The sequence below is a fragment of the Marmota flaviventris genome, chromosome 6, assembly GCF_047511675.1.
Source record: "Marmota flaviventris isolate mMarFla1 chromosome 6, mMarFla1.hap1, whole genome shotgun sequence".
Taxonomy (NCBI): Eukaryota; Metazoa; Chordata; class Mammalia; order Rodentia; family Sciuridae; genus Marmota; species Marmota flaviventris.
In genome coordinates this window covers 85,704,425-85,716,488 of record NC_092503.1, presented here as the reverse complement: position 1 = coordinate 85,716,488, position 12,064 = coordinate 85,704,425, and the positions used below count along the sequence as shown (strand labels likewise).

The following is a 12,064-nucleotide window of genomic DNA, read 5'->3' as shown; positions in this document are numbered from 1 at the left end:
TTTCCACTGCGGGGTCTCTTTCAGGACTTTTCTGTGTTTGGGTGAGCGGGTCTTTGGTTCCTAGTTTGAGGACTTCGAGTTTCTGATTTAAACTTACTTCTGTGCGTCGACCCAGAAACCTTGCAAGTGGTGTTCTGCCTGGAAACCGAATTGGACGAAATGGTGAGCAGAGGAGATGATGCTCCGTGAGACTATTTCCTCCATCGCCCAGCAGTATTCCGAGCCTCCTCGCTCTCTCCCCGAATTGATCTTCGGGTTGTGGAGTCACCGAATTTCTCTTTGGTATCCAAGTTTTTCCGTACGTAGACCTCAACCTTGAGAGAGTCATAACGATTGAGAAAGTGACTAAAACTCAGGGTGAGGGTTGTAGCTCAGTGGAAGAGCGCTTGCCTAGCAGGTATGAGGCACTAGGTTCCATTCTCAGCACCACATATAAATAAAGAAAGAATGAAAAGAAAGTCTGTGAGAGTTCTTCCTTCTGTCAGTCCACATTAGGTCCTGGGTCATTCTGGGAGAAGAGAATGATTGGGGATCCCGAAGAAATGAATAAAGATTACAATCAAGAATCTAGACCCAAACTCAAGGCCTGGAAGTCAGCTGCTTCACCTCTGAGCTATATCTCCCCCAATTCTCTTTCTTTTACAGGGTGTCACTAGGTAGCCCAGGCTGACTTTGAACTTATGATACTCCTCCCTCCACCTTGAGTAACTGTGATTACAGGCACATGCCGCCACGTGGGTACACTACTGCATTCTTAATGAGAAACTTTGTTACAGATTATCAGAAACTTTATTTACTATTTGAAATTATATGTCAGTAACAATGAAACGTCCCATTCTTGCCAGGAGAATCTAAATCACTTTCATACAAATTAGCCTTGTGGTGCGCGCCTGCGGAAGGGGGCGGCTGGGGAAGGATTGCAGGTAAGATCCCGAGGGGAGGCTCGTGTGCCCGCCCCCGCCCTGGCTCCCAGCGCCAACCCAGGCGGCCGCCATAATAAAGGCGATTTTCATCTTCAACAACCACGGGAAACTGCGGCTCTCCAAGTTCTACCAGCCTTAAGGTGAAGATATACAACAGCAACCATCAGGGTATCTAAGAAAGATGAAAATATTTGTAATTTCCTAGAAGGAGGATTTTGATAATCAGTCTTAAGCTGTGTAATTTACTGTGACCTATGGAGTTAAATCTAATTAACTGGTGGAACTGACAACAAACTGATTTATAGACATTATGAGACCCTATATTTTGTCTTCTGTGTGGATTCTTCAAAAAGTGAACTTGGCATTTTTAGATCTAATTCAAGTGTTCGCAGAAACCTTAGGCAAATGTTTTTGTCTGTGAACTGGATTTAATTTTCCATGTAGACAAGGTTCACGATATTCTTGCAGAAATCGTTATGGGGGAATGATATTGGAGCCCAGCATGAATGAGATTGTTACATAATTGATTCAAAAAATAAACTGGAGAGATCTGAGGCTGGCTTAGAAGGAGCTCCAGCCCCTGCTGTATCAGCTGTAAATATGAATCTTCCTGAGATCCCAAGAAATATCAACATTGGTGACATCAGTATAAAAATGCCAAACCTGCCCTCTTTTAAATAAAATATTTAAAAGGCCACTCCCAGGTAAAATCCAGGGGGAAAAGTCATCTAAGTTTACCATGCAGTTGTTTACTAAAAATAGCAGAGGAGAGTTTTAAATTTTGCTCTTGGATTTAAGTCAAGGTACTGTATAGAAATTGTGTAAAATCAGTATGGAAGTTCAATGTTGCTTTTCTTGCTCAGTGGTTTAATTGAGTAGTTCCAGGGTGATTTTTTTTTTTCCTTCTTAAACTGCATTCCTATGCCCACCTAAGGCATGCCTCTGTGTATTGGCTATTACAGTATTTTGAAAAGTAAGATATTTCTTTAATTATGCACAACCTAAAATGTTGGTGTTTTGTATGGATCATCAGTGCAGCATTCCTTAATTCTCTGCTATTTGTCACAAGTGTTATTTAAGAACCAAGTGTGTATTGCATGAAAACATTATGACCTTTTTCTCTTAGTTTAAATAAATTCCAAGATAACTGGACGTTTAAAGCACCTGTCTGACATCTACTTTAGCAATAATTTTATGACTCTCTGACTCAATAAAGTAAATAAAAGTATATTTTGTCACTGTTAAAAAAAGTTAGCCTTGATTTGCAACTGGTTTCAGATAAGGGGTTTCTAGATACAACATTACACATCTTTCTCAGTTTTGTAATTAAAAAAAAAAAAACGGGTCCCTCCATCCACATCACAGACAAGACCTGATGTTAATCCTTACACATATAGCACAAAGCAAAACTATATTTTGAGGCTTGCCCTTGTTATGTTGTGCAGGCTACTCTTCTTTTAATTAATTAATTAATTTAGTTAGTTTTTGTTTGTATGTGGTGCTGAGGATCGAACCCCGGGCCACATGCAGGCCAGGCAAGCGCGCTACCGCTTGAGCCACATCCCAAGCCCATGCAGGCGACTCTTGAACTCTGGGCTCAAGAAATACTTCTACTCTAGCTTCTGGAGTAGCTTAAACTACAGGCACAGGCCACTGACCCACTCACTGTTTTAAAGTTCTCTTTGGTTTTGGGGACTGTAGCTCAGTGGTAGAGCACTTGCTCAAGGTTCTGAGTTTGATCCTCAAAAATACACATGCCCATTTCACTTAAACAGCTTTCTTTCCCAAAATATTATGAAAAAGAAAATAATGTTTTTATTGTCGGTGAGATGTCCTTTGGTTTTCTGTTATGCAGTCTCCTCACTGGAATGAGTCAATAAACCTGGTTGTGTCAGACTACAAGTCCCTAATAATCTTTAAGTTGACTTTTTAAGCTAGAATTACTTATTTTATTTGTATTGGTATTGGGGATTGAGCTCAGGCACTTTTCCTCTGAGATACATCCCCAGTACTCTTTTATGTTTTAATATGAGACAGGGTCTGGCTAAGTTGCTAAAGTTCTTGCTAAATTGCTGAGGTTGGCTATGAACTTGGGCTCCTGCTGTCTCAGCTTCCCTGTCTCTGGAATTGTAGGCATGCATCACCCTGCCTAGCAAGGAGGTTCAACTGAGGTTTGTACAAGACCCTCAATGCAGTAGATGTAGATCAGGACCCTCAACTTGTTAAAATGTGCTCATCAAATTCAAAAATTCCTTGTTTCTCTTGGATACAATTGCATGGGGGAGGTTGTCTTTCTGTATTTCATTACTTCTTTCTTTCTGTACATAAATGAGTGCTGGGAAATAAACCCAGGGCATCATGAATACATCTATTCATGAGTTGCATCCCCATTATCAAGTTGGATGATCAGGGGGTGTTGGAGATGAAACCCAGGGCCTCCTGTATGTGGGGAAGAAATCAAATCTTAGAGATAAAGTGATTACAACTTTAAACTAGCCTTTATAGAAACTTTAAAGGCATGTAAAAGTCTATTGCAATCCTACTTGCTGAACATACAGTTCTGTGAAAACTATAAAGATGTGCTGGGGATATAGTTCAGTGGTAGAGCACTTGCCAGGCATATACATAATCTGGGTTCCATCTGCAGCATACAACAACAACACTATGTCTGTGATCTCAGCTACTCATGAGGCTGAGACAGGAGAATCACATGTTTGAAGCTAGCCTGGGCAATTTAGGGAGTCCCTATCTCAAAATAAATAATAAAAGCTCAGTGATAAGGTGCCCTCTAGGTTCTATTCCCAGTACTATATTAACAAATAAATAAATGAAGCAGAACCTGGAAACTTTGTTTGTTTGTTTATAAGTACTAGGATTGAATCCAGAGGTTCAACTGAGTTACATCACCAGCCCTTTTATGTTTTATTTTAGTTCACAGCCTCTCTAAGTTTCCCAGGCTGGCCTTGAATTTGTGAACCTCTTGCCTCAGCTTCCTGAGTAGCTGGAATGACAGACATGCACCACCACATCAGGCAAGATCCCTTTTAAACACACCCAAATAGATCTTATTATGTTTCCCTAAGCAACAGAATTGAATGTGTTTAATATTATATGTTTATTTTAGGATATTATCAAAGTTTTTATTTTTCTTTTTTTTTTAGTACTAGGGATTGAACCCAGGAGTGCTTTACCACTGAGCTATATCCCCAGCCCTTTTTAAATTTTTTTCTTTTGAGACAGGGTCTCCCTAAATTGCTTAGGGCCTCCCTAAATTGCTGAGGCTAGTTTGGAACTGATGATTCTTCTGCTTCAGGCTCCCAAGTAGAGTTGCAGGTATTACAGGTATCAGATATGAGCTATCACACCTGGCTATACCAAAGCTTTTGTTAAAACACAAAACAAAACTTTTCAAGAAAGCACTGGGTATGGTGAGGCACACCTATAATCCCAGGCTGAAGCAGGAAGGTCACCAGGCAGCCTCAGCCCTGAGTTTTCTTTTTCTTTTTTTTTTAAAGAGAGAGAGAGAGAGAGAGAGAGAATTTTAATATTTATTTTTTAGTTTTCGGCAGACACAACATCTTTGTATGTGGTGCTGAGGATCGAACCTGGGCCGCATGCATGCCAGGCGAGCGCGCTACCGCTTGAGCCACATCCCCAGCCCCAGCCCCAGCCCTGAGTTTTCAATCCCCAGTGTGTGTGGGGGGGAAGTGTTTTTTGACCATAATCCTAGATGCAAAAAGAAAAAGAATTAATGCAACATATGTGAAGCAGTAGCCAACCGTTTTCAGTACCATATATAAACTCTAAAGTTCTGTGGTACAGAATAAGTGCCATTAGCCCTGGGCATGTTGATACACATCTGTAATCCCAGCAGTTTTAGAGATTGAGGCAGGAGGATTGCAAGCTCAAGGCCAGCCTGGGCAATTTAGTCAGACTGTTGCAGAAAGCTTGGTCCTTGTCCCCAATGCCAATCCAATAATGAGAACATGTTTTTTTTTTTTTTTTTTTAAAGGAAAAAGTTTATTGCTTTGCTAGCAAAAGAGAAACACAGTGGACTCCTGTCCCAAAGGCTGTGATTCTGCCCATCAGCAGGAACAGAGGGCTCAGAGAAAATGAGATTAGGGAGGAGAGATTAGAAAGGAAATCAAGGAAAAGAAGATCAAAGAGGAGGAAAGATTAGGGAAAAGAAGATCAGGGAGAAGAAGGTTGGGAAAAGAAAAAAATATGTAATTTTCAAACCCACAAGTCAAAGCATCAAGTGAACCCTGTTATAAAACCTTGTCTCAAAATAAAAAAAAAATAAAATGAACTGGTAATATAGCTCAGTGGTAGAGTACCTCTATATTCAATCTCCAGTAAAAAACAAAACAAATTAAAAAAAATCACAATGAGCTACTGTGATCCACTAGCTTATATCATGAAGAAGATGAACTTCATATAATGGTTTGAGTTTGAACAGACTTTTCAAGGTGAGAAAAAATTGGGAAAATTATGTATTGTGGGTTTTTTTTTAATAGAAATGTACCATTTTATTACAAAGTCTCACAAAAATGAAAATAGTATCTTAGAAAGGAAGCTAGACTACCAACCTTCACCTGTGGAACTGGGGGGGAAGACAGGGCAGTGTGAGTTTCTTGGCTCTCTTGAGGCCAGTGGGAAGGTAAGAAAACAACCAATGGCTGATGTTAGGAGTCTGAAAAGTACAGGGGGTCCCTGAAGACCCACCCATCCCTTCTAGAACACTTGGCAAGGGCACCTTTCCAAAGGTACTAAACAGACCCTTGTCATTTTAGGATTTTTCTTATGGTTACATCCTTTCCGCCCAGATCTGCACTGTAGATGGTTCAAAAGACTTAAAGAGGGATGGGGAACAAGGCAACTGCTGGAAGTTTCCTCAACAGAGCTGCCTTGGGATCACGGCCCTGGTTCCTATCTAGTCCCTGGGGACATTTATATTTAATATATTTTATATAAATACACAGAGAAATAGAAAATATAAAAATCTGAGGGATTGGAGGAAAAAGGTGGGGAACTTGGCCAGAAGCCAAAGCTGCAGAAGTCTGCTCAGGCCAACTTGACCTCCTCTTTGACCCCTTTGGCTTCTGGCTTCTCCTCCTTGGTTTTCTCCTCTTCTGTGACTTCTTTCTTCTCCTCTGGGTCTTTCTCTTTTTCATCCTCTGTTTTGACTCTCTTGACTTTTTTGAAGTTGGAAGAGTTTTTTCGGCCACCCTCTCCTTCCTCATCCGAGTCAGAGAATTCTTCCTCACAGGCAATTCGTTTGTCAGAGGAACAGATCGAGATTCGCTTGTCAGGGTCTTCTTCGTCCTCATCACCACTCTCCTCTGGGATGGCATCCTCGGGAATGGCCTGCATTTGGACCCCAGGTGAATGGGGCAGCATTCTCAGGTTCTCAAAGAGCCGCTGTTTTATCTTCTCCAGGTACTCATTCATGTTCTGGTTAGTCATGTTGAAAGAACTGATGTGAAGCTTGAAATCTGGTCCAAAGTACTCGAAGTAGTCATTGTATGGAAGCTCATTGGAGATCTCTGTGTCCACAGCCACAGCTGTTTCATATGTCCAGCACCGGGCCACATTACGAATGGTGTAACCACCTCCTCCTAGCATCAGCATAGGCAGGTTGAAGCTCTTGACAAATTCCACACACTTGGCATGCCCTTTGATGGTCAGATTGAAGCAACCTAACCGATCCCCAGACAGGGAATCTGAGCCACATTGTAAGACCACCGCACTAGGCTGGAACATCTCCATTACTTTGGATATGGCCAGCTTCAAAATGGCCTCATAGGACTCATCATCAATCCCATCTCAGAGTGGGTAGTTAACAGCATAATACTTGCCTTTGCTAGCCCCAATATCCCGTAGGTCCCCAGTTCCTGGGAAGTACTCTCCATATTTATGAAAGGACACAGTCATGACCCGGTCTGTGGTATAGAAGGCCTCTTCCACGCCATCGCCATGGTGAATATCAATGTCAATATACAGCACCCTCTGGTGATACAAGTTCCAGGATGGCCAAGCCTGATGCCTCCAACTTCTTTGCGTGGTGCAGGCCCCCAGCCAATTCACAGCGATGTCTGTCTGTCTGCTGCTTATTAAGTTTCACGGCACTTGCGACAGAGCCACCAGTAGACAACTGACAGAACTGAAACAGGCCATCGAATACTGGACAGTCCTCACCAACATTGAATCTCTGCATCTGCTTGCTATACTCAGACATGTTATCTGGACGAATGGAGCGCAAGAATTTGATGTTGTCATCACTGTGGTACTTGGTCATTTCCTCAGCATTGGTTTTGTGAGGGCGATAAATTTCCATTTTTCGGTAGAGACCATAGTTGAGCAGCAAATTGTGAGTCATGCGGATTCGGTGAGGCTTCATTGGGTGGCCTTGTCCATAATAGTAATTTCCAACATCCCCGTCGTAGTAGTAACAGACTTTCCTCCTGGTGCCCTGAGACTGCGCCATCTTGTTGCCTCCTGTCCCCTGTATTGTGTTTTAAATATGAAATCAGTGCCAGCAAGAAACACATTTATTTAAAACTTTAAAACTTTATTATTTTTTATTTTTCTTTCCATTGACATTATTATTGTCATTGTTCTTCTTCCTCCTCCTCTTCCTCCTCCTTTTTTTTTTTTTAAATAGAGGATTGATCCCAGAGCCTTATGCAAGTGTTCTACAACTGCCCCCCATCCCCAGCTCATTTTTATTTTTTATTTTGGGACAATCTTCCTAAGTTGCCCAGGCTAGCCTTCAACTTGTGATCCTCTTGCCTCAACCTCTTGAGTAGCTGGAATCACAGACATGTGCTCTCACACCCAGCAAAATTTTTCTTAAAATGTATATTAGTACATGACCTCTTAAATTGCTTCCTATGTTTTTAAATTCAGAAAAAAAAGTAAATGTATTTATACATTTTCTTCCCCGGGAGATAAAAGCACTGGGAATTTGATAGGTTCATTTATTAATTTACTAAATATTTGTTTAGCATCTACTATAAACCAGATAAGGTTTTAAGTGATAAATAAAAGAAATATGCTGTACTGATTATAACATTTTTAGGGTCTAGCTTTGTAGCTCAGTGGTAGAGAGTTGCCAGACATTTGCAAAGTTCTGGGCTTGATCTCCAGCATGGGGGAAAAAAATCACAGGGAGCTCACTAATAGACAAATAGTTTTAAATGCTTCAAAGGAAAAGAACAGGTTGAAGGGCTAGCAATTAAATGCAAAATCTACTTAGGGTGGTCACAGGCATGCTGAGGGAAGTCTCTGGAAATGAAATGCTTGGTTGAAAAGAGTAAGCCAGATTGTTTTGTCTGCTTATTTAATTATATGTAGGATGTATATAAATGATATATTAAATAGCCTACATATTTAATTAATTTATTTATTTTTGAAATTGGTTTATGTAACTGTGATGGCTGACAAGCCTGAAAATTGCTAGGGCAGGCCAGTAGGTTGGAATTCTTGGGCAGGAGATGATGCTGTAGTGTTTTGTTTATTTTTGTACCAGGGATTGAACCCAGGAATGCTTAACCACTGAGCAACATTCCCAGGCCTATTGCATATTTTATTTGGAGATGGGGTCTCCCTGTGTTGCTTAGCACCTTGCTGTTGCTGAAGTTGGCTTTAAATTCACAATCCTCCTGCCTCAGCCTCCTGAGCTGCTGAGATTACAGCTTTATGCCACTGTGCCCAGCCCTTTATTTATTTTGAGATAGGGTTTTTCACTAAGTTGCTTAGGACCTCACTAAATTGCTGAGGCTGGCCTCGAAGTTTGATACTCCTGCCTCAGTCTCCCCAGTGCCTGGGATAAACAGGCATGAGCCACCACGCCCAATTTGATACTATAGTTCTGAGGCAGAATTTCACCTTCTAGGAAATCTGTTTTTTCTTAAAACTCTTCAAGTGATTGAATGAAGCCCAGCTAGATTATTGAGGGTGATCTCCATTACATAAATTGATAGTACATGTTAGTTACATCTACAAAATATCTTCATAGCAGGATTTTGATTAGTGTTTGATTAAATAACTGAGTTCTGTCCAGGCGCGATGACACACTCAGGTAATTCCAGTGATGTGGGGAAACTGAGGCAGGAATATGGCAAGTCCGAGCCCAGCATCACCAACTCAGTGAAATCCTAGCTCAAACTAAAAAGAAGTGAGAATGTAGCTCAGTGGTAAAGTGCCCCTGAGTTCAATCTCCAATACAAAAAAAAAAAAGAAAAATGAAAAATAGGTACCGGGTGTGGCTTATTAAAATTAACATTAAAAAAAAAAAAATTTTCTTGAAAAGAAATGCCCAGATGGCCAGCAATACGCTCCTCCTGCCTCTGCTTCTAGAGTACCTGAAGATTGTAGGCATGCGCCACCGGCCCAGTTGCGACTTGCCAATATCACCTAGGAGCCAGGAAACATGGTCTTACTTAGTGGAGGCTGAAAACAGAAAAGGAAAGGTCTCCAGGCATTCCTGAAAAGCAACAGTAATCCTCCCACAGAAGTCACTAACCCCGGAGCAGTTGCCATTTTCTGAAAAAAAAAAAAAAAAAAAAAGTCCTGAATAGAACAAAGGACTAAGAAAAGGCGAATTTGCTCCCGGGTACTGGCAAACTGAACCCAGGGGTACCACTTAGCTACATCCCCAACCCTTTTTATTTATTTATTTTGCGACAGGGTCTCATTAAAATGCCCAGGCTGGACAGGAATACGATCCTCCTGCCTCAGCCTCTAGAGTACCTGAAGATTGTAGGCATGCGCCACCAGGCCCAGTTGCGACTTGAGCTAGGGTATCCGTTTTTTCCTGCCTTTAGACTTTGGAGTCCGGATTTCTCAGTCCTTGGGACTCAGATTGGATCACACCACCAGCTTTCCTGGTTCTCCAATTTACAAAGTATAGCTCATTTATGAGCTGCGCCTGCTGCTTCTTCTCGGGGTCCAGAATTTGCCCTTGCAACAGGATTTCGTTCAGTTTCTCCAGTTTTTTTTTTTTTTTTTTTTTTTTTGTGTGTGTGTGTGTGTGTGTGTGTGTGTGTGTGTGTGTGTGCCTGCCTGGTTGGGAGTTCGTGGTCAGGAAGGTGGACGCCGGAGGGGAAGACCCTGGCAAATTTTTGTACGGGGATTGGGGGAAGGGTAGAGGGACTGGGCAGTTTGGGCCAAGGGTGGACTACATCAGAACATTAAAGACCATTTCCATTCTCTACCGCATTTCCCAAAAGCTCCTCTTATTTTGTGCTCGGGGTTGAATTCCGAGTGTCATGCATGCTAGTCAACTGAACTATATCGGTTCAGTAAACGGGTCCCAGATCATCCTGGCCAATTCTGACCCGGAGTTCAAGAAAGGGAGAGGAACCAAAGAAATCGCCTCGCAGCGGGCAAAAAGCCGAGCTCACCTTCTGAGATCGAAAAGGTGGAGTGGAAATGTCGCAATTGGGCGGATTAGTCTGCAGTCAACCCACTCTGGTCACACCCGAGGTAAAAGTACCAGAGAGTGGAAATTTTTCTGCGTGCTTACTGAAACAAAACACAGCCTCAGGGGGCTCTTAGATCAAAATTGGCTGTGAACTCTTTTAATCCTTTTCGGTGCTGGGCCGTGGGGGGGGGGGGGGGACCGGGTGAGCGAAGTAAGGTAAGTTGAAGGATCTGAAAATCCTACAGTCGCCAGGATCTGGGATAAGAGATTCTACCGCTTTTTCCTAGCAAACGGTTTTGCTATCACAGATCTGGGTTGGGGGTGGGGGGTAAATAGATTTTGCTCTATTTTGTGAAAATTATAAAATACAGAAGAGTACAAATATTCGTATTACCTGGAATTAACGTTTTGGATACTGTTTCTCACTGCTCCTGGCACTTCGGGAAAACAGTAACAAAATGCCATTTACTCATCCTTTTCCCCAGCCCAAGGAATTACCCGATTCAATTAAAAACAAAATGAATCTGGGCTTGGTGACTCACGCCTGTAATCCCATAGAGAAGAGAGACTGAGGCTGGTGAATTGCAAGTTCAAAAGCCAGCAACTTAGTGAGACCCGGTTTCAAAATTAAAAAATAGAAAAGCTTGGGGATGTGGTTCAGGGGTTAAGCACTCCTAGGTTCAAACCCCAGAACAAAAAAGAAAAAGAAAGATGAAGTTGTTTTTTTTGTTTGTTTGCTTGTTTGTTTGTTTTTAGGGGGAGAGGGGGGATGTACGGGGGATTGAACTCACAGGCACTGGACCACAGAGCCACATCCTCAGCCAGCCCTATTTTGTATTTTAAATAGAGACAGGGTCTCACTGGGTTGCTTAGCACCCTCTCGAGCTCTGGAATTACAGTCTGGTGCATCCCTAGCCCCATTACTTTGAGATAGGATCTCGCTAAATTGTCCAGGCTGGCCTCGAATTTGCAAACCTCCTGCCTCCGCCTTGGGAGTTGCTGAGATTACAGAATTGCGCTACTTGCCATGGGCTCAAACTAGGACTTTTGTGTTTTGGGGAGTGGTGGTGGATGGGTACCAGGGATTGAACTCAGGAGCGCTTAACCATTGAGTTCTGCGCTCTCATAACAGCCTTTTTTTTTTTTTTTTTTTTTTTTTTTTTTTAACGTTGAGACAGGTTTCGCTAAATTGCCTATGGCCATGTTACATTGCTGAAGCTGGCTTTGAACTTGCGATCCTTTTGCCTCCGCCTCCTGAGCCACTGGGATTACCGGCGGTAGCCACTGTGCTTAGCTTCAAGACAATAATTTTTAAACTGTGGGTCATTAAATACATTTTTTAAAAATTAGGGCCAGTTTTAAAAACAATTTTTTGTCATAAGTGTTAGATTTTATTATGTTATTATTTTAAAAAAATAGATTTAAATATATGAAAGCAGTGGTTACATAGCAAGGATACTTTCCCAACCTTTTTTGTTTCAAGAGTTTTGTTGTTTTTCTAGGGAATGAACCCAGAGGGAACTACTATTGAACTACATCCCCAATCCTTATTTGTTTGCCTCATTTTTGAGACAAGGTCTGCTAAATTGTCCAGGCTGACATTGAACTTGTGACCCTCCTGCTATGGCCTCCTTTGTCACTGGGATTATAAGTGTACACTGCTTTTATCCAGCCTTGTTTCCAAGTTTATTTTGTTTTGTTTTTTCTAGTGCTG

At 41.8% G+C, this 12,064-nt stretch overlaps 1 protein-coding gene and 2 pseudogenes across 1 annotated transcript in view; 1 reads left to right on the top strand and 2 right to left on the bottom strand.

Moving 5' to 3' along the window:
- The window catches only part of Cgas (cyclic GMP-AMP synthase), a 69,762-nt gene that overhangs the window by 10,962 nt on the left and 46,736 nt on the right, over window positions 1–12,064 (bottom strand). The gene's annotated exons all lie outside the window — the stretch shown is intronic.
- On the top strand, window positions 725–1,614 carry LOC139706064 (AP-3 complex subunit sigma-1-like; annotated as a pseudogene).
- LOC114086914 (histone deacetylase 1 pseudogene) lies at window positions 5,677–7,434 on the bottom strand (annotated as a pseudogene).